This window comes from Balearica regulorum, chromosome 21 (genome assembly GCF_011004875.1).
Source record: "Balearica regulorum gibbericeps isolate bBalReg1 chromosome 21, bBalReg1.pri, whole genome shotgun sequence".
Classification (NCBI taxonomy): Eukaryota; Metazoa; Chordata; class Aves; order Gruiformes; family Gruidae; genus Balearica; species Balearica regulorum.
The window spans coordinates 5,499,464-5,525,672 of record NC_046204.1 but is presented as its reverse complement, the minus strand read 5'-3'; the positions used below and the strand labels follow the sequence as shown (position 1 = coordinate 5,525,672).

The 26,209-nt window shown below is 47.2% G+C and overlaps 1 protein-coding gene across 1 annotated transcript in view; it reads left to right on the top strand.

Moving 5' to 3' along the window:
- Window positions 1-4,064: 4,064 nt before the first annotated feature.
- CASZ1 (castor zinc finger 1) overlaps window positions 4,065-26,209 on the top strand; it is a 209,081-nt gene continuing 186,936 nt past the window's right edge. Inside the window, exon 1 of the mRNA XM_075773495.1 lies at window positions 4,065-4,279. The gene's annotated coding sequence lies outside the window, so the exon portion shown is untranslated. The remainder of the gene's footprint in view (window positions 4,280-26,209) is intronic.

The window sequence follows — 26,209 nt, the reverse complement described above, 5'->3', positions numbered from 1 at the left end:
CAGACATTCGCTGTCTGTGTCCTTGCACCCTGTAGGTAATTGCAGCATGCCTACACAAGCTGCAACCGTACCACCCCAGCGTGGAAATAAGAGGAGCCTGAGCAAAAGGGGCAACCATTCACAAAGTAGGGTTTAAGAGAGAAATTTCTGAATTTAACCAAGAGTTGTGGACAGCATACATAGAGGACGACCTAATAATGAGTTTGGATGTTATTATTGCTAATTGATGAATGATAAAGAGCATGCAAGGTGTCCTACAATTTCAGTCCATGGAAATTTATTTGAAATATGTAGCTCAATGCAACCAATGTCTTATGGGCAGTAAACTTGCAGTGAGCAGGATGTCCTCTCCCCAAGGGCGGCAACTAATGGTATAGCTACATGCTATGGTAGCTAAAGACAGACTGGGAATAGGTGAAACCTGTTTGGAGACGGAGGAGCACGTGGAATCTGAGCTGCCAATGATCTTGTGCAACTGAACTGTTTGTTAAATGTTCAGACAAGCAGGAAGTAGTGAAGATAGGAACCATAACTGTGGAAGGTCTCACTGGTTTTAGTAAATGCTGGTAAAGAAAACCATAAGGGGAAAGGGAATGATAGTGATGTCCAAGACTACTTTTGGGTTTTTTCCACTGTTGTGTTGTATAGATAAAAAAGAGCAAAAATGAGACACATTTTGGTTAGAGATCTTTAGTTAAAAGCTCTTCAACCCCAGCAAGAGAGAGGTGGTCTAGTTCAAGTCAAATCATGAGCAGTGAGCAAGGAACCCCCAGTGGCAAGAAGCCAACTGACTGTACTGACTTGTCCCGATCCCCAGGTACAGCTCACTCAGCTTCTGTTAGAGGTTTGTTGTTGAATTTGCCAGTGCCGTTAAACCACAGCATAGATTTGTTGAGAAAGTAAATTGTATTTTAGAGGAAATCTGATTGAAATTGATGAAATTGGGTATGTCCAGAATTGGTAAAAGGCTCTTGAGATTGCTCCACTGATGGCCATATTGCTCCTTTCTTAGTCTTTCTGTGTTTCAGACCCACTTTTATGATAGATGTAGATGCCAGCACTTATGGTTTGGGGGCAGTATTGACACAAGAACACAAAGGACTTGTGAGGGTGGTGCCTTATTACAACACTAAATTAGCTGGAGAGAGATTACTGCATCACTTAAAAGGAACTCCCGCAATGGTTAAATCTATAGAACATTTTCATCCACTGTTCAACACGGAAGTAAAATTGCTTTGGGTTGATGACAGGAAGATGCTGCATAAATAGTTAAGTATGCATCATTTGCAATTTGCTAAATTATTTTCTTTCTATCTAGAAAGAGCTGTGTAAGGTGTCATTACCTCACGTTCTATCTGACAGAGGAGCCATGCGCTCTGTGGTCTTTGCTGGGAACTAGTATGGCAAATGTCAGATGGGCTGAATGGGGCTTTGCACAAGCGAACTTCAGAAAGCAGGGACGAGAAGGTCAAAAGACACAGGTTAAGCATGCGGAGTGGGGCTCTAAAACACATGCAGAGAGAGCTTTTGGGCAAGGTGTGGTTTGGAAGGAGGCTTGAAGCTGTTGTCAGAGGTACAGCTTGTAGGGTGTCTGAGCCTCACACCGTGTGCAGGAGAGCACAGGCATGAGAGCTCTTTGGCGATAAACAGGACTGCCACAAAAACACTTGACTGTCCCCAAGTTCTCCTCCTAGCTAGGACAACTCCCCAGCACTCCAAAATTAGCCAACTTCCAAGCAGAAGGAAGACCATTCAGTCTGTGTTCAGCACCCTAGATGAGAGAAATGCAAAAAAGTGAACAAGAGAAAATAATAATAAGTAAATGCAATTAAAAGTAACGATGCAGATTTAATTAAAGGGCCCTATTCTCCCAACCCTTCATTCTTCAGGGATGCCTCATAAACAAGAATTCATAGCTTGGGACCTGCTCTTATAAACTTTCGTACCAGAAGTTGGGACATTTACTTTAAGAAACACATGGTTTTTAACCTGGCGGTGTCTCTCCAGCATACAAATTCAAGAAGTTTGGTCTTTTAATTTTCAGCAATTTATAAATACTTGCCACAGTTATTGTAACAGTCTCACACAGTCCTATTTACTTTAAATATCCCATTTTCATCCTCATTTTCCTGCTTTCTTATTGTGAGCGGGTAAAAATAACTAACTACAGAATACTGAATACCAAACAATATTCAAATAACCAAAAGCACAGATTCTGCAAAGATACAGACACTTGAAACACTGAGTATTTCCACAGAAATGTATCTCTCCACTGTAAATTTGGCCTGATTAGTAAAAGTCTAGTCTTTGCAGGGACCTAAATATTTAACTCAATAGATGTACATTGCTAAACTTGTCTGTTCAAAATTCATGAGTCAGACTCCCCCCCACTCCCCGAGCTGCCAAATTACAGGATTTTCTCAAAAGCTATTAAAAATCCATTTATTTGGAAATTTCTTATTTGTCCTCTGGCTTCCGAGGCTTTTGGGAGCACTAGGCCACATTTCCAAGCTTCCTTGTGTAAACACAAGTGCTAGAAACATGTCATTCCAGGAGCTGGGGATCAAAGGAGAACACCAAATATTGGAAGACTCACAATAAAAGCTCAAGAGCTGGCAGCGGTCCTGCAAACACTCATGTATGTGAGTCACTTTTACTCACATGAGTAGTCACATCGAAATCAGAGGAATTAGTCTATTATTATTAATTATTGTTATTATTTATGTGTGTGGCAATAGCACGTAGGAGCTGTGGTCATGGAGTAGGGCCCCATTGTGCAAGGCACTGACAAATCCAGAGCAAAACCATGGTTTCTGCCCCAAAGACCTTACGGTGTAAGCATCGGACAAGAGGCAACAGGTGGAGACAGACACAGACAGGGAAGCGCCCGGGAAGAGTGAGACGCTCCTGCAAGGTGTTCTGTGTGGGTGTGCTGACGCACAGCTCCCTGCTCAGAATGAGTAAAGTTATTCAAGAGTTTACAGGTTTGCATAGCTTGGGCCTGGGGCCCAAATCCTGCAAGCCCTGTGATGGAGGCAGATATGTTCACCTGCACGCAGTCCCACAGACTTAATTCATGCAGAGAGTGGGGGGCAGGCAGGCAGGCGTCCCTCCAAGCCCCAATGCTGAGTGCAGGCGTGCCGGTGAGCCGAGGGTCTTGGTTCCTGTAGAGGGAACCGGGGGATGAAGGAAAGGGTCTCTGCGGACAGTTTTGCAGAACCTCCACCACGGAATGTGTGCACGTAACTATAAGGTGTACTAACTGCCTCAGTAAGATGAAAGATAGAGCTGAGAAAGAAAAGGTAGAGCTGAAGTTTCTTAAATGTAGAAATGTGATGCCTGCCTGTTGGAAATTCAGGTGCATGCAAATGTAGGGGAACCCTTGGCTCTGATCCTGCAAAGACATCCCCGAAAACCAACCCAGTCCATGAGGCTGCCTGTGGCTTGCATATCTGTTCCTGGACATTTTCCTAGGATCCAGCCCTGCAAAAGTTAGTCCTGTGCATAACTGCCAGCGAAGTGAGTACTGCGGAGTACTGAACCAATAGTACAGTTGTAGATGCAACAAGACAGCGGTTAGTTCTAAACTTGAGTGAAATCCAGACTGATAACATAAGCAAAAGAAGAGTACCACAGTTTAGAACTCTGTAAAATAGGAACTCAATGTTATGCCTAGGAAAACCGGGTAGGAGAATGAAGAAATACATGCAGCCTAGTTATTTGCGATCTCCATGGAGTTTAGTCTCAGGGAACTAAGGTGAGCAGAGGTCACCAGGCTGCAAAATAGAAAATTTTATAGAACTTCCAGTGCCTCGCTGGGAAGGAGGACGGGTGGGGGAGAGGAACCGCCGGGTGCGGGCACAGGGCAGGAGATAGGAAGCCGCCCGCGCGGGCTGGGAAATGGGGACACTTTCTCGCCTTTTCCCTTGCCAGGGGAGGGCGATCCGGTCCGCGTTTTGCAGGCGCCCCTCCCTTGCCTGCCTGCCCTGCCTGCCTGGAGAGCGAGTCCGCTCCGTGCCCGTTCCCTCCCCGCCGCTCCCCCCTTCCCCTCCTCGGGCGGGCCGGGGCAGGCGGCGGCGGGATCCAGGCCGGGTTTTGCGCGCCGCCCGCCCTCCTGTTAGAAATAGGAAAATTCAATAATCAAAGCAAAGGGGAGCGCGAGGAGGAAAAATCCGGGATCAGGGCAAGTTTGATGGCGCATGCGCGCTGCAGCCTCCATCCCAAACACACACACATTTCCCTTGACTTGGAAAGTCACCCAAAGCAGCCCCAAGTGCAGGTAAGCCCGTCCGCTCCCGCCCGGCCCCGGCCCCGGCCCCGCCGCCGGCAGCCCCGGCTCGGCGGCGCCGGGGCCGGGGTGCTGCGCGGGCGGGCGGCCGGCGGCGCTGCCCGGCAGGTGGGCACCGCGCCGCGCTCCGCGGCCGGCTCCCGCGGGGCAGCGCCCAGCCTCCGCGGGCACCGGCCGGCAGCCGCCCGGCTCCGCGGGAGACGGGCAGCGGAGGTGGGGGTGCCGCGGCGGCGGGGGGCCGGCGGCGGCCGCGGGGCAGCGCCGTGCCCGCTCGGCGGCGGAGCCGGGGCCGCGGCGGCGCCCGTCAATTTCCAGGACTTTGGCAGGAGCCCGGGCAGGGGACGGGGGAACACGTGTTCCCGCTCCGCGCCGGGCGCAGGTAACCGCAGCCCCGCCGCGCCGCACCGCCCGGGGGTCCCGGCGCGGCCGGGCGCGGGCACCGGAGGGGGGGCGGCGGCGGCAGCAAAGTTGGGCGAGCGGCGGCGGGAGCGCTCGGCGGACAGGGCCGGGTGCCGGCGGGGCGAGCCGTGCCGGGGAACTTTCTGCAAAGTGGCGGGGCTGGGGCCGGTAGCGTTTCGCCCGGCGCCCGCAGCGGGAACGGCCGCAGCCCCCCGGCAGGGACGGGGTGGGCAGGGGCCGCGGCGGCTGGGAGCCCGGCTCGGGGCAGCCGGTGCCCGGCCCCCCGGGCGAAGCAGCAGGTTATTTTTACCCGGTGGCATTTGCAGAATGCGCAGCTGATTTGCCATCCGGAGCCAGGAAGTTTCCCCCCTCCGCCTCCTTCCCCTTCTCGCCCCCTTTCCCCTTTTCCCCCGTGCGCGGCGGGGTAGCGGCGGGCGGGGGGCGGCCGCTCGGGGCCGGGGCGGCGGGGGGCGCGGGCCGGGGCTCCCGGGGGAGCCGCTGCCCGCGTTGGAGGCTCTGGGGACGGGGAACAGGTGTCCGAGCCGTCACTCAGAGCCGGGCCGGCGAAGGGGGGGGGGGGGGCGCGGGGGGCGAGCGCCGCGGGGCGCGGACGGAGAAGGCGAGGAGCGGTCCCGGGCTGGGACCCCGAGCGCCGTCGGCTGCGGAGCGCCGGTCCCGGCGGCGCGGGGGGCAGCCGGGGGCGCGGAGGAGGAGCGGGGCTCGGCGGCGGGCCGGGGCGGCGAGCGAGCTGTCAAGAGGCTCGGGCGGGCGTTGGGCTGGCGCGGCCGCTCGCCCCGGCGCCGGGGCCGGCCAGCTGCGCGGCGGGCAACTTCTGCGGCAAACTTTTAGGGGTGGGTTGCGGCTGGAGGCTGCTCTGAATCACGGCGGGTTTGATCGATCGGCCCGAGCCCTCCTGCCCTTTCGGGCTGGAAAGGTGAAACTTTTCAGGAGCTGCACGTCCACCTTCTGTGTGCCCCCTCCTGTCCGCGCTGCACTGCACAGCAGGTCTTCGCAGCCGGCTCCCTGGAAGAGTAGCTGTCTCTCCCAAAACTTCATTGATGAATTTATTTCCTCTATTGATTTGGTGACTCTTAGTGTGGAATAATTTATTGCGAAGGTTTTGGACTTCTCATTTCCAGAAGTCCTGCCTGCTTCCCACCTACCCTTTATTTACGTGTCGCTGCCACCTTGTTAGCTACCCTAAAGGTGGTTTGGAAGAGTTTATGGGGGAATATTGTTGAACTTCAGTAATCAAGTTTCCAGATCTTATGCCTCCTGTTTAATTTATTAGACTAGTTATTTATTCTGTTGATGATAATCTGTTGCTGGTTTCTATGGAGATGTTAAACTGATCTCTTTCAGAAATCAAACTCCATATGCACTAAAACGTTTAAAGGAGCAGCGTCCCCTTTTGTTTTCAGACTTTGTACCTTTTCAGTGCTTTTATTGGGCTTCTGTATATTTTATATATTAAAGCCTGAAGTTGAAGCTTTGTGCAAGACAGAGCTTATTATGGCTAACAGAAAGTCAGGGCTTTGATCCTTTTTTTGCATCATCATTTAAAACAGATCATTTTTCCCCCCTCATCACACAAGATAGCAGAACCCTTTCAAGATCAAAGAGTCCAGCTAAAAACTATTGTTTAAAAAAAAAAAAGGCAGAAAAAGAGCCAGTTAAATTAGGGGGATGTTTCCTTAATCTGCTTATTTTGTTCTAAAGATTTTTTTTAGCAGTGAAAACAACAACAACAACAGAAACTTGTGGCAACTATATTGTTATTTTTATACCTCCCAAGTCTTTTTAACGTTAAAATAAGTTCAAAGTCAAATATCTCTAAAGATAAAGTGCTTGTTAGGGTGTTTTTATTACTTGGTTTCTAAATGTGGAAGGTCAGAATCCAGAAAGCTACCGCATTAGAGAAGGTTTTAATAGTCTTTGTCTCATCTTAATGAGAGAGAAATCTAAAAAACATTTTCCCCGCAACATTTATAAATTATTTCAAAGAAGTCTCTCTGCATATAACTCAGTTTACATTATTTCTTAACTTATCCATTGCATTATTACATGTGATTCAGTGTAATATCACTTTATAAAAAGTAATTGAGGTGAGAGAAGAGAAATTTTTTTATGCTTAAAATTTGAGAACTCATGGTAAGCTGGTGTGTTGATCAGGCTCACGCACGGTGCACACCAATTGTGGTTTTTGCTCATCTTCTGGAGAAAAGTTAAAAGGTTTGCAAAGAAAATACTAACAGCACAATGCATGTTTAACACAGTAACCCCCCCCTTGTTGTACTTTCTCTTCGTGTATCTTCAAAATGTTTCACTCGCTAAAACAGAGACGTTTTCCTTCTCTGTATGATTCTATGCTAATCTTAAAAATAAAAGAATAATCCTAGAGGAAATAGTGCATGTAACCCTTATAACTCATATATGTTTGTCTGTGTATGTGTATATACATTTGTATTTCACACATATATATACACACACACGTATATGGAAAACACCTAGGTGGGTTATGATCTGTCCATACTAGACTTTATCTTTTTTCCTTGTTAATTTTTCTCCCTTTTTTTTTTTTTTTGTGTGTGTGATTTGTAGCGTGGTGGATCATTTAAAAATTTTTTGTAAATATTCTGTTTATTTGTTTGATTTGAATTGCAAACAATTGACTCTTGACAAGTAAAAAGAGGAGGGGGGAAAAAAGGAAACACTATGGCTTTAAACTCAGGAGTTTGCATATTCTCCTTGTATCTTTCCCCTTTGCTAATTATTGTGTTGTTTTCAGAGCAAATATGTCATATCCATGGCGACCAGGCAGGTTTATTGTCTTTCAGAAGCAATAGCTCACATAAGTAATTAATGACTTCTTTTTTTTTCCTCTGGCTTAGGTTAAACAGATCATTCAAGGAAAGTCATATCTCTCTCTCCCTCTCTCTCTTTTTTTTTTAGCCCAGTGACATAAGAACATGAGTTAGAACAAGAAAATACTTTAACCAAGAAGTCAACAGCTTATTTTTCCTCATTTCTTTTTAAAAGCTCCAAGTGTCAGCTTTCCACACACATGACGTTGTCATTCTTGCAGTTTCAGAGCGAAGCCTTGGTACAGGGAAAAGCCACTGAAAGCTGGAGTTCAGTTGGTGGTTGTACAGCTGAGCAAAGTGTGTGCGTGTGTCTCTGTGTGTGTATGTGTGGGGAGGTATTATTCTTGCTTAAGGGTTTTGCTGTGTACTGGCAAAAAACGTTTCCCTCGCTATCCCCCCCCCCCCCTCTTCTATCTGTATTAAAATCAGTGTTAAAATAAAGGTGTGTTTTTGTATCTTGCAGATTGTAATTCAAACAGTTTCCAGGAAAGAATTAGTAATTCATTTTTATATACAGCATATATACACACATGCTTGAGCTCCACCCAAAACAATCAAGCTAGCTGGAAAAAAAAAAACTTATTTCCTTTTTCTTTTCAAGCCCAAGCAAACTTGCACAGTGACTTTCAAAAGCTTATTAAAAATAGCCCCCCATTTTTGCAAGGAGTTTGCTGCAGGTATGAATCTTGTCCTTTCCCTTTCCTACTCTGTTTCTTCCTATTAAAGCTGAATTTGCTATCTGTCCAAGCCAGGGGCTGGTTATCCACTATGATTTACTGAGGTGGTGATTTTCTCCCCCGCCCCCCTTCGCCCCCCCAGCACCTTCACCCCTGTTTTGTTTTTGCTAATTTCATTTTCAGAAGGATTTATACACAGTCCAGCTATATAAATTCCTTGAGAGATAAAAGCGCCGCACACTTCCATAAAAAAAACCTTTTACTTGCATCCTGTCTTCCTTTTTTTCTTAAAGTAAAAAGAAAAAAACCCTAAAAACAAAACCCCAAGCCATCTGATTGAAGCAGGTATCATAAATGTATGCTGGTAATGATTCTGTATTCCACAATGCTGCTACTTTAACTTTTAAAATCTGTTTCCTTTCTGGTTTGTAACATTAATCAAAGAGCCGCTTCCTTCCAATTTTTCCACAGACTGGGGCTAATTAGAACCACTCGAATCATATTTTGTAAATTCCATGTGGATGTTACTTTAGGTTTCAAGATCATGAATGCTTCAGGTTCAGTCTGGCTAGGCACTCTTAGGGTTATTTTTATTAATCTTGCTGTCTCCCAAAGCAGTTCACGGTTTCTCTCCATTTACCCCAAATAGATTTGTGGGTTCATGCACAGGGCTGTGTTGGAAATAGACATTACAAGTTAGGATAAAGAAAAACCAAGAAGGAAAGAGATTTTGCAGTGTAGTTCCCAAAAAGCAACAGAGAACCCCCTAAGTAACGTGAAGCTGAGGATTCAACAGACTTGATAATTGAGCCCTTAACCTCCTGATGTCTATATCAGAAAAACAGAGTCTAGCAGAGGGAGACAAAGAATAAAAGCAAATACTGGGTAGGAGGAAGGTGGGGAGATGACTGAAATATTGAAGTATTGTTCGGGATATGTATAAATCTGTATATTGCCTTGCCTTAGGTTCAGAAAATGTAGCTGGTTTAAAGGTGGCTTTGGGAGAACCTGATGTTTCTAACGCAGCCGAGAGCCTGGTGTGTCTGTGGCGTGAGCAGATGTAACTTGGAGAGACTTCTCTTGGAATTGGTGTTTATGTTTCCCTGTTTCCTTTTGTTTTTGAAGGACCGACTAGTGATTTTTTTTATTCTTTATGGAAGTTAAATAGCTAGAAGTTAGGAGTTTTCAGGTTATGGTTATTAGGCTGTGTTAAAGGGATTTGAATCGAACCACTTTGAGCACTCAGCAGGGCGACTGCTTCCATGCTCTGCTACCGTATTTCTCTCCTATATGTTTGTGTACCTAAATAGGGCATCCAAGAATTAGGGGGCAGTGGGCTCGCAAGAGGGATCTTAAAGTTAACTTGCTTTTGGTATATAAGACTGCGGCTTCAAAGAAAAGCAAGAGCGCATCGTAAATTTTGCTAAAATTAATCAACCGTTTAAGAGCTCCACATTAACGAGGTTTTCCAGGCAAGCAGCTTTCTTCTCTTCTTCTTCCTCATTCAAAGTCCGAGAGGGTTGGGGTAGAGGGGGAGAATATGAGTAAGAAGAGGAAAGGGTGGAATTTGAGTAGAAATAATAAAAACAAAAAAGGCTGGATTTGTAGAATATAAATCCTCATGTGTCCTTGATCCATATTGTCAGGGTTTTTTTTTTTGGTCGGATTTGTCCTGTGTGCCTTTGACGGAAAAGGCACGTAGAGAGAGAGAGAGAGAGCGCGACAGAGGGGGAGAGAGAGAGACGTGTCACTGCTTTGGAGCTCATTATCATTCTTAATAAGTCTTAAGGAATAAAGAGGAGCATTGAGTGTAAATGCTGGGTAATCCTAACACTCCTCAAGGTGAGAGGAGTCTCGAGGACACAGAGAAAGAGAGCGAGGAGGAGGGGGCTACTGCGGGGGCAGGAGAGGAGATGTGGATGAAAGTGGTTTTTAAGGGAGTGGGCATGGGTTAGTAGGGCTTGTGGCTCCGAGGCACTTCGGTTTTGTTCCACGGGCCTGTGCCGGGGAAAGTTGTCTCCCAAGTTTGCATCCAGAGATGGTAAGCAACCCAGCTGGACCTTGGGGCTGAAATATTGGCCTCTAATGGTGATGTTTTCTGACAGAACTTCGGTTTGAGAAGCAAGTCTGCTGTCCTCCCTTCAAGCTGTGCTAAAGGGTCTCGTTCCCCGAGGGGAAACAGTGCCCCAGGGTGGGGTACTGGGCTGGGTCCTTTGCCGTGCCTCCTGTTCGGCACCTGCTTCCTCAGCTCGGGATGAGACCTCGCTCACTTCTTAACCTGTGCACCCTGTTCTTAGCTCCTTTCTGTTTCAGTCTTGTTGGATGTCACAAGTCCTTCTCTTTGCCTGAATTTCCTAAAGCATCTGCCTCCCCCCACCGTGCCTTGCAAGGGGAGGACGCACCCGTGCGCGGCTCGGACACTAGGTGGCTTAAAGTACAGGCACGGCTCCGTAAGGCAGCTGCCAGAGACGTTCATTCACTCTTTCTGGTGGGCTCCTTTATTCAAACTTCAGGCTGTCAGCAAAACATGGAAATGTCTTTGAATCCGTTGTGGATTCTGATACTGTGCTACCTCCTTGGCAGTGTGTTTGCAATCGCGTTGGAGGATTTGAGCCTGTGTAGCAGTAAGAAAGAGGACACCGAAGAAGTGAATTCAGGGGCTGGGCTGCTTGCTCTGATGATAAGGAGTCAGGAACCTGCTTGTGTTGCTGGATCCTTCCCTCTCCAGGCAGATTTCACCAGACCGAATTTAAAGGGTGTGCGTGTTCCTTTTGGAAAAAAAAAAAATATTTCAGGGTTGGCAGAGCCCTTCTTACTGTGCTGATGTGTAATGGAAGATGCCGAGCCTTCAGTGATGCCCACTGGCCCTTCTTTCTGGTCTCTTATCTCAAGTCCAGTTGCAGGCAGAAGGGACTGCTGTAATTGGGAATTCACCTAATACATCCAAAGCCTAAAGAGGAAGAGTGGAATAGCACTTGAATTTTTAATTTTTTTTTTTTCCTCCTGCAGTCTGTGTTGACTCTCTGGTTCAGCCCATAGCTGCTGGCTGAAGTAGGAGCTTTACCTTTTTAAAATGACTCCATGTACCTTGGAGCAGGTGGGAAGGAGTTGTGGATGCTGAGTGTTGATCAGTTGGCAGGAGAAGCCAAATCCAATGAGGTGGGAGTCTTGCTAAATGCTGATTTTTCTGGGTCCAGGTGCTTGGCTTCAAGGTTAAATGTTACATTGGTAATATTATTAGGTATTAAGTTATTAGTAATGGAACTGCGGGGCTTGCCTGTACTTGGCAGAGAACCGCTAAGAAACTGTATTAGGGCTGAGTTCATCCTGGTTTCTTTGGTAGTGTCCTTCCAGCATGCCTCAACCCTGAGCAGAAAACACAAATGCAGTTTTTGTACATTGTCTGTCTTTTGAACTCTTTCCTGAGACGGCTAATGAGTTGTAGCAAGGATGCATGGGCTCTTGTACTGAGGGATCTGCCTGCAACCCCTCTTGCTCGCTCAGTCCAATGGCTGGTGAGGAGGTGTCAGCTAATACCTTTCACGCGTGATTGAGCTGGTCTAGAATAGGACCCGGAGGTACAAGAGTCTGTGCTCCCTGGGGTGAGCTCTAGAGCTGTCCAGCTGCGGAGGCCTCGTGTGTAATAAGCGCTGTAGGAAAAGGGTCTGCATTTGCAGAACTGTCAGTTGTTTGGGGCCTTTGGCTCCTTGCCTGCCATGGCATTTTGGGGTAGTTTTCTCTCCAGAAGGTATCCTATTTTCGTTCTGCCACCAGTGATGCTGTTTTGAAACAAAATAGGTTGCTTCCAAATTCTGAGCCACAGGGCTTGTCATTTCAATGACAATACAACAAGTCACCTCAGAGTTGGTCTCTGAGGCTGGTCCTGATACTTCTGCGTGCAAGGCTGGTCCCAGTGCTGGGAGGGCAGCACAGTGTCACACATACCAGCATCCATCAGACTTGGGAAGAAAGGAGGTAGATTAACTCTACAGATTTTTCAGAGGCTTTTTAGTTTTGGATACTATCCTTTGAACGGATAGTGTGAACTGGAAAGCTTAGAGAGAGAATCCTTACATCCCCTTGATGGGGAAAGACTATTTGGAACTGCAAAAGGTGTTTTGTTTCAGTTATATGCTAAAATGCGTTGTGTAATATCACTCGGGAGAGGCCTTCCGTAGTCCTTGTAGAACAAGGGTTGAGAGTGTGACCCTAGCATGAGTTTGTCCAGTGGCATGGGACAAAAGTTGACTGGCCAACGTTTCTTGAAAGTGTGAAATAGTCTAGCTGTGGTCCCGACTTTGACTTGAAGGGGAGGGATGGCAGTTGACTCTCGCTTGTAAGCTAGTTCTTTTCTTTCCTGGTTTTGCTTCTGCTTCCAATAGCAAAGGGACCAGGGCTTTTTATTCCTATGCAGTATGACTTCCAGCCCTACACCTTTCCCAGTGTGGCTAGGTAGAGCCTTCGAAATAACAAGACATGAACGTAGATGGCATAAATGCAAACTGAGCTATGTGATTGCAGCCTGTGGCTTCAAGGTATCTCCCTCCTGCCCTGCTCAGCCCATTTCTATGCCAGTGACAGCGAGGGCTGCACAGAATCACGCTTGTCTGGATGTTGGATGATGAGGCTGGCAAACAGCTCCCAGCCTGGCTGCCTCCCCATGGTGGCTGTGTCTGCGGAACATCCTCTCTGTAGGGCTGCTGGTGATGAGCCCCTCCCTCCACTAGTGCCTCAGGCTGGCCCAGCTTTATACCAGGGAGCAGTGTCCTTTCACACTGGTGAGCCAGCAAAATCTCTCCCAGGGGTTATTATAACCTCTCAGCAGCGATTTGCAAACAGGCATTCGGAGATAAAGTCTTGGTGCCAAGCTAAGGGCCAGTAGGGCAGATATGAAACGCGGCAGGTTTATGAAAGGGAAGGTGTATGAAATGCAGCCTGCATCTCCCATTTCACTGCACTATGCCAAAACACACAGTTTCTTATTTCAGTCACTGTGATCTTTCAAGGAGGTTAATTTCCATGACGAACTCCGGGCCACGTGCTTGGAGGATTTATCTAATTAGACTGACACTTTTCTTTTTTAAAAAAGAAAATTAAGCTGCACCTTGGAGGACTTAAGTATTTTAAACTGTGGGAGCGGCAGCAGGCGGTGTGATCCCTGCTCTGTGAGCAGGGAGAGAGGAGATTTCCCCTCTTTCAGTCTCCTGTTTAAGACTTCACCAAAGGTCCCCATTTACTTAATTTTCTTACATGGTGGCTGGATGCTAAAGAGTGTTTTATCCTGCCTGAGTGAGTCCCTAAAGCATCAGCTGGCTCTTTAACTCATGTAAACTATTGATGTTCTGGGCTGTTACGTATTCAGGATGGAGTGGAGGGTAAAGGGGAGACCTGTTAATGCTCCTTAGCTGTGTCCTAGAAAAACTGTATCCTCCCAGGGCAGTGAATGGAGTGCCTGTAACTGTGTAATGACTGAGGTAGGTATATGTCCCTCTCATCATGCTTGAGCACCTCATGCTCATGAATGTGTGGATCGTTGAAGCTGGTGTGACTGTCCTTATCTTGTCTGTGGTCGCGCAGGAAAGTGAGTCCCAGGAGAGCCCCCTAACCCTTCGTCCAGCCTTGTGGCAGTTGGATTGTGTTTGGGTTTCCTGCTGAAAATGCCTTTCAGACAAGACCTGGGACCATGCTGTAATAAAAATAGAGGATTTTAGGTTAAGGCTGTTACATGCAGGCTGTTAAATGCTTTCCTCAGACTGGATAGCTTTCACACTTGTAGGCACAGTGAATGATGCTGATTTTGTTCCCATCAGAGGGCTCCTGGAGTCCTGCTTTACACTCACTGCCAGCTGCCTGCCCGTTACTTGGCAGACTCCTTGTCTTGTTGTTTGTGAATCCAGGTTCAGATCACTTCAGGTCTGATACTGCTCCAGCTGTTTATCCTTGCGAAGGAGATAGAAGGAAGGTCTTTGCGGGGCACTGTATTTGCTGCACCAAACTCAGATCACATTTTCTCGCAGCCCAGGCCAGAGCAGAGTAGGGTTTGTGGGGTCTGGTACGAATGGGGAGGGAAGCGTCCACGCAAAAGGGGCCAGCATGAGAGCAACCTTGCTAACTCTGATGATAATACCCTGAATCTGTGGAGCTATTCATGTTGCAAGACTCTGCACAGAGTGAGAAAAATACAGCAGCCTTGTCCAAGGAGATGGTCACTGAGTGTGCTACAGTCCCCAGCTGATATGCTGAGGAATCCATGGTGGAATGAACCTGAGATTTAATTTCAGTTTGTCTTTGGAGAGGAAAATAACAAAAATAGATGTTTCCTTTCCTACACCACCACACCCCCCCCCCCCCAATGCAAAAGAAAAAGAGAAAGAAAAATAATAAAATCTACCAGGCGCTCAAAGGTCTAACCAATAAGAGCTCTGTCGGCTGGGGAGCGATCGTTCTGGCTTGGTCAGCCATCCCTAACAAGTTACGGGTTGTATAAACTCCCAGCTTACAGCTGTAAATTTACTCAATTTTGAATACAGCCACAAGCTGGCTCAGCAGGATCTGAAGCCGTCTGCTCCAGTAGTTGTGGTATGCTTGAAATTCACAACTTCTGGGGGCCCCAGCTTTGGACGCATCTAACTGTGGAGGGCCAGATCCTGGACCGCACCACGGATAGCCCTACTGGGCCCTAAATGGAAGGGGATCTCACCAATATAAGCTGCTGCGTTATTTCATCCTTTTTTTAGCTTTTAGCTTCCCTGCCTTGGGTGAATGCCTCTTGATCTCCATAGCAGCAGGTCCTCTGCCCCTGTGCCTGTTTCCGTCCCTCACCTCAAGACAGGGAGCTTGGCGGGGGGGAGAGTCCCTTGCAGAAAGCTTCCAAAATGCTGCCTGTCACAGCAGTGCCATCTCTGCCGGATTGTGTAGCAGGTGGGCAGGATTTGGTCCATACACAGCCCTTTCCTCTACCGTCTGCTCAGTCCTGTGCTGAGGTGGAGTCAGTGGGTGTTTGCTTGAGTGGCTGAGATTTGACGCATAGTTCTGACTTCAGGGTTTGTTGCCACAGAAGGGACTGATACCTCTGAACACCTGTAATGTTGCAACGTTTGATGCTCCTGGAAAGCTGAACTTTTGGCTTGTTGGCACTGAATCCTGCCACAAACAGGAGTGTGTTATTTGCATTGAAAGGGAATTTAGCCCAAGTACACAATTCAATTTTGATCACCTCTTATATGTTCAGAATTTGGACAATTAACAGCAGCTAGGCAGAGGCAGCCTAGGGGAAGAGGGACATACCTGCGTGATCTTGATCCCAGCTCTCTTACTGCTGGCTCCATTTCATTGTGTTTCTGATGGGGAAGTGTTTTGTCCGAGACAAATCCTTTTATCTTGGAACGAGGCATGGAGTAGTGCTGCGTTACTTTCATTGACACCTTAGCATTCAGCAAAACTGATGTGGTATTTTCTGCTTGCTGGAATGTACTTTGAAGGTAGAGATGGCTTGAAGGATGGCCAGCCCCAGACCTCCTCAATGTTCACCTAGCAGCCTCTGCCCTGGGCTGCTGTCCGGCTCTCTGAACCTGCTCGTGGCCATCTTCACTGGAGCGGGTGGGTTGCCTGGTTCAGGCTCCTCCAGGTATGAGAACGGCAAGGGCAGAGGTTATGGGGATAATATGGCTTCTAACACGGCACATGTTCACTCCTGAATTCAATGTCCTACAAATAAATGAAAATGAGTGGATGCAAATGAAAGGTTTGTGAGAGGTTTCCTCTCCCGTCTTCCTCCTCTCCCCTGTGCAGTTGTGCTGGCTTGGCTCCCAAAGGGTTAAGGTGACTCATGCCCCTCTCACCAGATCTGCTGGCAGGAACGCTTCATCCCAGCCTCTAATTGGTGGTGTTTGCTCTGCACTTTCTCGCTCTGATTTTGATGAAAACATTTAACCAGGAGCTTAGTGTGCAGAGGCTCCCAGCTGACAGCCGCAGCACTGCCTTTACCAAGTTGTCCTTGCTGTGTAAATTCAGCAGCTTGGCTTAGGGGTGGCAGGGGAGGACAAACGTACACAGCATCGCAGCCCCTGGCCCCTTGGCTTTGCTCCTCAGGCTGCTCTTACCTACAGTAATCTTTAGGGTCCAGGCCCGTATTTGTTCTAGTCTGCAGGTGCCTTTCTGTACCTGGACAGCCAATTCAGAGCCTTGGGACCAGGCTGCAGAGGTGGGAAGAGTGGTCCCAGCAGGTCCCGTGGGGCCTGGTCTTACCTGAGAGCAGGAGGACAGCTTGGTAGGGCTTGGGAGATCTGTTCCCAGACCATCTGGCTGCAATCCTGGGGGATTCTCCCCCAGAGAACAGGCTCTGACAGGCCCTGTGCTGTAGAGGAGAGGTGAAGCTACTGGTTCTGTTATGTGGAGACAACCTACTCATTCCTTCCTATACCATTTAGGAGCTTGTGCAGGATTTTCCCAACAGAGTCTTTCACTATAGCTGTTTCAAGTAATAACCTGCTCGTCTATAGGCTCTTTTAATGGGCTTCAGCCTAAGAAGTCTCTGACGATTTTAATTTTTGCCATGCAAGTGGCAGAGAAGTTACCGTGTCCTTACGGAGACAGTCTTGCGAGCGGGCATGTCCAAGCTCCTCAGTTCCTACATTACAGAACCCTTAGGCAGCAGCAGAACTGAAACAGCCCCTGGGGGAGATGCCAGTTTATCTGTGTTGCTGCTGGAAAATGCATTCAAATTTCTGCCCAAACAGGAGATTGTGACATGCAAGAAATTCATCTGAGCCCGTCAGGGCTGCCACTGCTGTGATATTTCTTTACTTTTCTTTCCTTATCTCTGGTGATCTGCCCTATGAACAGCAAAACAAATCCAGATGGGAAAATTTATAAACCAGAAAATCTGGATTCCCCGTTCCTGGAAAAGCATGATTCCTTGTTCTCAGCCGCCTCCGTGTGTCATGGGGTCTGCCATGAAAAGATGCCAGAACTGTTGAAAGAGGCTAGGCCTATGTCTACATGAAAGAAAAGTAGCAGCACTGTAGCACTCTCTGTGAGTGTGGGTTCCAAAAGGAGATGTGCTGCACTGGGGGAAGCAGGATTTGCCCCAGGGCAGGTTGATCAACAAAGACATTTGTCCTCTTTAGATCCATTTGAGGACCTTGCTCCACATCATTCTGCTGAACTGATTATGCCTATTGAGGGAAATTTTCTGCCTCTTCCCTGACCCTGAGTGTTGATAGTCTGGAACCAAATACATGCGTCTCATTAAAAACAAAAAGAGCCAGTCCAGGCCTCCACTCTGCGCAACGTACTCTCTGTTATCAGCCCGGAGAAAGGGGAGCGAACAGGTGTAGGATAACAGTGCAACTGAGAGAGACCAAAGTGCATCATAAAATAAACAAACAGCCAGTGCTCCAGCTCCCCCAAATGCACCATTGAGTTGCAGGGTCTACAGCGTGCTTTTGAATGTGCTCCGAGCAAGTGCCCGCTTGGGGCACCGTTTAATTTGCAGCCAGGAATGGGTTGATGATTATCTGCATCGTGGTAGTGCCTGGAAGCCCCCTGCCCATTCGGTTGTGCTCGGGGCTGCAAGAGCAACGTAAGCTCCCTGCCTCAAAGAGCTTACAGGAGGCCGCTTCTATGATTGACCAGCTGTGGGTCTGACTTGTGTCATGAAATCAAAAAAGGTAGGCCTGGATGGAGAACTGAAGAAGGCGTCTTAGCCTTCCCTTATCGTAAGTAAGGATCGTAACTGTCTTTACTATGACCTTCAGAACCTTTGCGGTCTTCAGAGAGGAGCCCACCCAGCCTCTTCTGTGTGACAGGCTTTCCTCCTGAGATTTCTTAGGTGCAGATACTTGTACCAGGCTTTTATTTTATTTCGATGCACCTTTTCTTACTGTGGGAATCTTCATTGCTCCTTGTGCTTTGGGGCTGGCAGAGCTTGCAGGGGTGCTGCTGGCATTTTCATTGCATTTAGCGAAGGAGCAGCTTGGCTTACTTTACCCCATCAGCAGCCAGCGCTTTAGTGTCTTAGCGTGACTCAGCCACTGGAATTATGCTTACCCAACAATACCTTTTGTCCTTTGCCCAAAACTTCTGGCCAAGAAAAAGGGAAAAAGGAGGAGGGAGAAAAGAAAAAGATAAAATTCTGCATTTAGTTGTCCTTTCATCACAGGTGGTGCCAGTTGGTTTTTGCTTTATTTGTACAGGGTGGGGAGAAGAGAAAAAGAAAACAAGGTGGAACTCAGACAAGGCCCAGGAAATGTTTGAGCCTGACAACAAACTTCCTTTTGTTCAGGGGAGTGGGGGAAAGAGAACAGAAAAAAGGGGCAGAAGACCAGCTGAAACCAACCTCAGCCCTGTGCTATTGGACAGGTTTCTTCTTCCTACTCTTTATTGTTAGGGGTTTTTTGTTTTGCTCAGGTGTCTTGTGATAATTTTGTTTGCACTAGGGCCTTTGTGTGCTGCCTTCTAGAAGGTGGACAGATGAAAGGTTTCTTGGTACACATTTGTTATTTGGATGGGGAGGATTTATCATTTATTCTAGGGGTATCCTCTAGACCGATACTTTGCACAATCCTTCCCCTCTGGCCATGAAGATGAAGATGGCTAGAGTGGAAGGATGAAGGACCATGCTATTCAGGAGGAGAAACAGAGGAGCAATTTAGGGGATAGGCATGCAAGTCATGAATTAAAATGTGAAAACCAGGTTTTGTTGATGAGAATAGGAAGAGGACCTTGAAGAGAGCTGTCGGAGATACTGCCTAGAGGACTCCCAAGTACCACCAAATGCTAGGACATAGACCTCCCTGTCACAGGAAAACTCTCTGACCAGCAGGTTCTTGTTGGCACAAAATCTCTTGCTGAATCACCTGCAATTCTTTCAAAAGAATTACTGGGAGTGGTGGGATAGCTGCCCAAGGGGCACTAGAAATTAGAGTGACCTTGTGCTCTATGGGACAAAATGGATTCTGGTGGGATTGGGTTTCAACAGGGTCATTACAGCCAGTTCATTGGTGCTTACTCTAGGTACGACTGGGGCCACGCAGTGCCCCTGTGCTGCCTAGAACTTGGTTAGAGCAGTTAGAAGTGTTTTCCCATGCAAACAGGTGGTGAGGGCTCTCTGTCAGGTGCTTGCCTGCAGTCCATGTGTTGTACATTCAGTACAGCTGGGCTGGGCTTGGGCGACACTCAAGACCTGTTTCTCTCAGGAGATGCTCTTCCCTAGGATGCTAGCTGGTACCTTCCCAAATTGCCCTGTACTTCTCCTTAGCCGTTGACTCTGTTCGGTGTTGTCATGGTCCTGTAATGTTGGAATAGCTGGGTAGTGAGCAGGCTGGGATGAAAGGCTGCTGAGTCTTTTCTTGGCCAGGCTAGAAAGATATTACACAGTGCTTAATTAATCTCTGTTATCTTATTTGCATATCACAAATTGTTGTATCAATATTAGTGAACAAAGTTGTGGATATCACCTGTAAGGCAGGTGCTGGCCATGCTCTCCAAAGAAAGGTGAAAGGTTTTGACTTGGATCCTAAGAGGGGAGGTGTCTAACATTCAGTACGTGAATAGGAAGAAAGAAGAGTAGAGAATCGAAGTCACTGCATGGAGCTGGACCAGTGCGGCGCTTTCCTGTGGTGTCTTATCGAAGGCTTGGTATTCTTCTGGTAATGGCCAAAATCACTGACATATCTAGTATGTTAAAAGAAAGCATCCAAAGATGCTGCCAACTAAAACTTTTCCCCCACTACTGGGAAGTGGATTCCCTGTATTGCATTTACTGGGATTTGTATCCTTAGTGTCCTTTCTTTTCAGCACAGGTTCTTTCTGAGTTTCATCAGACTGGAGCTGCTCTTTTCCTGAATGTACTGCTAAGCCTGTGGATCTGGGACCCCTGGGTTGCAGGACATGATCCCAGTTAAATAACTCCAGAGCAGAGTCTGCATTCAGTGAGTCCCAGGCAAAAGCTGCAATACTTCCACTACAAAATACGCTATTCCAGATTTACACTGAGAGCCACCACATTCAGACTTTGGTCCTCAGTCTTTGCCTTAGTTTTTGTATCTGTACAGTGGAGATAATAAAACTTGCCTGCAACATGGCTTGTAGCTGAGAATTAAGGAACCGTTTCCAGAGCCAGATGGAAGGCAACTATGGAACATGGGCTGTATTTTTGCTGCTAGTGTATTTGTCTGGAGTTTAGAAATTAAGGCCTGAGTGAGACTAACAGAAGAAGGTGAATGCACTTGCTGCTGAGGCTCTCCAGAGATGCTCTGGGGAAACTTGCCCAGGGGTCTCGAGGGAAGAGGCTGGCACCGGGGTGCTGGCAGCAGGAGCAGTGGTGGCAAGCGAGCAGTTTTCCTGCCGTCCATTCCAAACGCAGGAATGACTGTGGGGAACGATTTCAAAGCCACCACTATGGAGATTAAGGGGATGAGAATGTAAATCTCAAGTAAAAAGGTAATTGAATGTAATAGCAAACACTGCTCGGTCTATGTTAATTTTAGCTCTTCCCCTGGATACAAGGCGCTGTATTAGTGTTTTATTACCATTTTGTTTGCACTAATAAAATAGTAAAATTTATTTCAAGGAAGTTGAAGGATGGTTTTACAATGCAAATTTGAAGAAATTGGACTTTTCATTTACGCTACTGCTATTTTAAACCCTGAAGGGTGTAAATTAGCCTCCTGTGCCTGGGTGAAATCCACTGCTTCCACAAGCAGGGGGAGGATTTGATGTGGGGGAGAAGAGAACAAAACCAAATCATCTGAATATTTCAGAGAGACAGAGATATCTGATGAGGAGAAAGAACTGACTGCCTGGGCCCACTGACAGTAAGGGCTGGAGCAGAGTGGGGAGAGCTGTTGGAAAAGCAGGTTTCTGCTGATGAGCTGTTTCAGCTGTTGTGAGCGTCGAGAAGGGGCAGAACAGGGCAGCAGATATGCCAGTGGGCACTATGCATTGTGCCCCGTGCTGGCTATACCGTTCCTGGCGCCAGTAATTGGTGCTCAGCTGATTAACAGATGCTGTCAATGACAGAGCGTTCCTAGAAGTGTGGAAGCCTTGGGCAGGTTTTGCTTTCTGGCCCAGGGGACCTCCACTTCCTATGCTGCCTATACTTCTCTCTCTTTGCTGTCTTCATCTTCCCGCCATAGCCCGGCCCATCTGGCAGCCAGGCATGGCCTGCCTCTGATTCACCACTGAGTCATGGTGCTGCCAGGGAAGGTGCCTCCAGCCCAAGAGGCTGGTTCAGCGACCTCCTTCACTCAGGACTCCTCTTTGGCATGAAATGGAAAGGGATGGGCAGATTATGTGGTCCCTTTCACCTTCGTAAAGTTGTTTATAACAGTGCTGTTCTGATCACACTGTTTTGCCCCTGCTTGGCCTTGATGTAAACGATGCTGTAAAGGCCCAGCCACACAGACTTGGGTCCAGAGAGCCGTGTTTGGTTCCAAAGGTCCTGCGCTGAGTTGGCTGCATGCCTCTTGGAGGCAGGTGTCTCAGGGTGTAGAAGCATCCAAAGCTTAGCACCTTTCTTGGACTTTTCTGAGTTTCTGCAACAGGTATGGAAATCTCACAGGATAACTCTGAGGGCTTCGTTCTCCTTGTGTAAATGGAGGTACGGAACAGGAGTTGTAACATCACTTTTTTCAAATTCCAGAGCTCCCATTGCCCTGCTGGGGAAGGCTTGGAGTTACTATTTTCTAATCATGTTCACCTTGCACATACCTTGGTCTTCAAGCAATACTAGAATGAAGGCAACCATGCTGAGTTTCTCCTGTATAGGAGAATTAACATTTTTTCTGAATCTTGAGTGAAATTGTACCTTTGTTCATTGTCCTGAGATTGCTCCACCTCATAGGATGGGTTGCTTTTTTGGAGCAAGTCTATGTATTACATACCTCCCCAACCCACATCAGGTTTTTGTGCAGTGACTGAGGTGTACTGGTTTGGGTGAGAGGTCCTCAAAGAACCCTTTTCCTTCTGATATCCAGCAGACTAATGGGCTCCTGAAACATTGCTTATTCCTAGGCAGTTTCTGTCCACGAGTATTAGCGCTTTTGCTGCCAGCCCAGTCACACTGCTGTGGGCTGCTCCTTCCGTGGGATGTAATTGCTACTGTACTCGTTTGGTGTCTGGCCTACTGGTCTAGCTGTTGCCATGCATTCTTGGCCAAGTGGTACAGAGTGAGCTGGAGAGGAAAAACCAGCTCTGGCAATCTGATTTTACAGAGAGGTAGATCTCCCAGCTCTCCTTTGGATTATGAATATCATCTATTAATTTTTTTCCTCAAGAGGTCTTTCAGGACAGAAACCACTGTTTACCCCACGCGAAGGCAGGATGGAGCTTTGGGTTGTTACTATTTGTGGTTCAGAGAGCAGCAAATCCACTGGGGAAGTCGAGGCCAGGCTCCAGGTCCTGTGTTCTTACTGCTGTGCAACCTCTCCTAGCGTCTGGGTATTAAAGAAGGCTTTCAAAAGTTTTTAAACCCTCTTGCAGGTTCAACTTCTAACACAAAGCTACTAGCCCATGGGTGCTATCAGGCAGCCCTCTTAAACTCCCTGCCCTTCTCCTTTGGTGGGTGTAGCAGAGGCAGAGCCAAGACTGAGGGCGTTACCAAAGAAAGCAAAGACTTATTTTTGGCATTGAAATGGTTTCCTATTCCAGGCGAGTCTGGGGAGCAGCGTGGTTGTGTACCCAAGGATTTAAGCAGTGCATTAAGCAGAGGGGTTACACTCCGGGTGGATTTCAATCAAAAACTATAATTACATCAAATAGCAAACGGAAATGGAAAAAGAGGATTACTAACTCGACCCTGAACGCTGTTGGCTGCTGAACCTGCTCCATTATTCACACCCCCTCTATTGCCTGAGGTGGGGTGTGTGTATGTGTGTGTAGGCAGTAAGGCCCCCCTCCTTTTTCCATTTCCTTCATCCATCTGATGAAGTCAGAGTCCCTGTGTTGGTATCAGTGCTTGGAGGAAGGCTGGAATTTGCATGACTTGGATTTGGGACTTTGCAGGGCAGGTTTGATCTCCCTGTGCAACTCTTCCTGGCTCCAGGCAGGAAGAACTGCTCAGCTAAGGCAGCCGTGGGAACCCCCAGGCCCACAAGCTTTCTCTCTTTTTCTTTTTCGTTATCAGACTAGTGTTTCGGACTCATCACTGTTCATCCTCAAGGAAACTGGAAAGCTCCGGACTGCAAACAGGAAATGCTTTCTAACCTAGAGAGCACTTAGTGTTTAAAACTAGCTGTGTTCGGTCTCCAAAAGAGACTGTTTTGCTTGGTATGACTACTAGCCAGTCCTTCCCAGTTGAGGACTTGCTGCACACCTGCACCCAGAGTTTGGGGCTCCCAGGTTTGCTCTCTGGATCAAGGTGTAACATGGCTTCCTGCAGTACTTTGAGATACTTTGTTCATTCCAATGTGCTACTTCTGCCATCTGGCACTGCTGTAGCTGTCACCTGCCTTCTGGTCTTCGTCTGCCTTCTTCATTTGTCCTGCTCTCCCAGTCCCTTCTCGTGTCTGTCTGCCTTCCTGTCATTGGCAGGTTGTGTCTCTACGCGCCTGTCGCACACCTGAGGTTGGGAGGATGCGTTGTGAGTGTGCTGAGATGGCTGGAAGTGTTCACCAGACAGGGAGGATAAGGTATTCAATCCCCCACTGCCTTCACAAGCCTGCTTTCTCAGATGGTTTTCCAGATGTCTAATCCCAGATTTCATAGCCCAGCCCAGCTCCTGTTTGATGGGATCTCTTCTCTCTTCATGCTAAATGGATGAGATGGCGTGCTGGAGCTAGGTCTTAATTTCAGCTACGGAAGAGCACTGCTCGGTGCTTTGCTGTGATGGCAGTCTGCTACACCCTGACCAAATTTGTTGCCCCGCTTTTACCTATGGTAGGTTTGGAGCTGGGGGAAGCAATCTGGTGTGTGGAAGAGAAACCCCAATACATTCAACAGTGTGAGGGAGGCAAGAGGTTCATGCATGATCTAGGAAGAAGGCAAGTAGTCTTCCAAGGAAGAAGACAGTAGTCTTTTCAAGCTCTGGATAGTGGCAAATCCATACAGGCTGAGACTTTGCTAGGTTCCAGCCTCTGAATCAAAAACGCTCTAAAAGCCAGCATCTGTATGATTTTGCTGTGCTTAGCCTCATGCCTGGCATTGTCTTGTGCTAAGGGATGGCATGGAGATGTGGTCGGAGCAGCAGGCTGGGATTCTTCATCCCCTGGTGCCTATCATTTTGATTCTTGCTTAGGCTTTCTCATTTGTCTTAAAAACTGGGAACTACCCTATAGTTTTCTTGCAGCTCTTCCTTGGGACACTTTTGAGAATGAAAGATCTGACTGCCTTCTCGTGTAAATTGGTGTTTATTCTAATGACTAAACAGAGTTACTCATGTTTTTTTTTCCCATAGAACAGGCCCCTAGATTTTGCCCCAAACTGTAAAGTAGTTATATGGCACTGGCAGGTGTCTGCCGTGTCTGTCACATGAGATTTTAGGGCTTCTCTTTTTAAAATATTTTATAATGTCCCTGAACTGGTGTCTGTAAGGATAAGCTGGCTCCTTGCACAGGAGGAAATTTCCCTCAGCAGTGGGAACCTGTCCCTTTGCCTTTGACGAAAGCTGCGTTCCCCACCTCCTGCTGACCAGACTGTGCTGACTTCTCCCGCCTGTTCAGAGGCGGCTGGCTGTATTTCCATGGCACGGACCTTACCTTATCATGAAACATTTTGGGGAGAAAAGGTGCTTTGTAACTCTAAGATAATATTCTTTTCTTATAGACCGATCTTTGATTTTGTAATACAGTACAGTGAACTAAAAAAAAAAAAAAAAAAAAAAAGCTATCCAAAGGTAGGTTTCACTGAAAATCATTTAAATACATTAAGGAAACTCAACCTTGGTTAAAAACTGAAATCTCTTTTAGCAGGTAGGGGGAGAAATAATGTTACTGATTAGACCAAATTTTTCGTTTATTACACAAAAGGAAAAAATTCGTAAAGACAAAAATATGACCAAGACATTTTCACAATTTTTTTTTCTTATGCATTTTAGTGACTTGAATTTTAAATTTATTTCAGGCTCCCTCTGCAGTATCTAGAGTCCAGATATTATGGTTTAGGGGGCTAGTTAAGAAAACCAAAGCCTCAAACAAACTAGTTTTGTCACTGTCCAAAAGAGCTACAGTAGGAAAAATAAATGGTGACAAATAAATCACATCAAACATTCTAAAATTTATCTTGATTTCAGATTTGGGTTTGTTACACACTGTAGAAAATACAAAAATCCAAACATTAGGAAAAAAATTGTAACAGACACTGGAAGGCTGGTGTTGTCCTACTTTGAGCTTGAATTTTCTTCTTTTCACTCTGCTAAGTCCTGTTTCTGCCATGAATGAACTGGAGCCAGTGGACCTTTTCAAATGTTTGTGTGTGTGTGTCTTCCAGTCCAGGGCCTTAGTGGTTTTCATGGTCCAGCTGTGACCCTTCTTCTGCTTCCTTTTTACCTTTCCTAACAATAATTTGGAAATGAGAACCCCTTTCTGTTCTCTTGTCCTTGTGTAAACCACAGTTACCTTACATCAAATGATATGATCTCAGGAGATGCGAAATAAAAGGTTTGATTTTTAAAGGGCATCATTTGCAGGTGTGGAAAAATAGAAGCAGAGGGTGAGGTTGAAAAAGGGGAGCAGAATGTCGAGGTTCAGCCACCCGTTTTGGAGGGGTTTTTAAGACTCACAACTCCAGCTGAAGCTTTCCAAAGCTGCAGGTGCTTAGAAATTTGGAAGAACTGGGTCTCTACGTTTTTTTTAAGAGAAATATGCACGTGCATGAATATTTCTAGTTGCCGTAAGACATATTCTGTTACTCCTGCCGGCACCAGCTCTCAGTTACAATACCGAAAGTCCCGCTGGTTTCTAGGGGCCAGCTCAGAGAGTGAGGCACTGCATCTCGGGGAGGAGGAAGGGTGTTAGACTATAACCCCCTGAGAGCAGAAATGC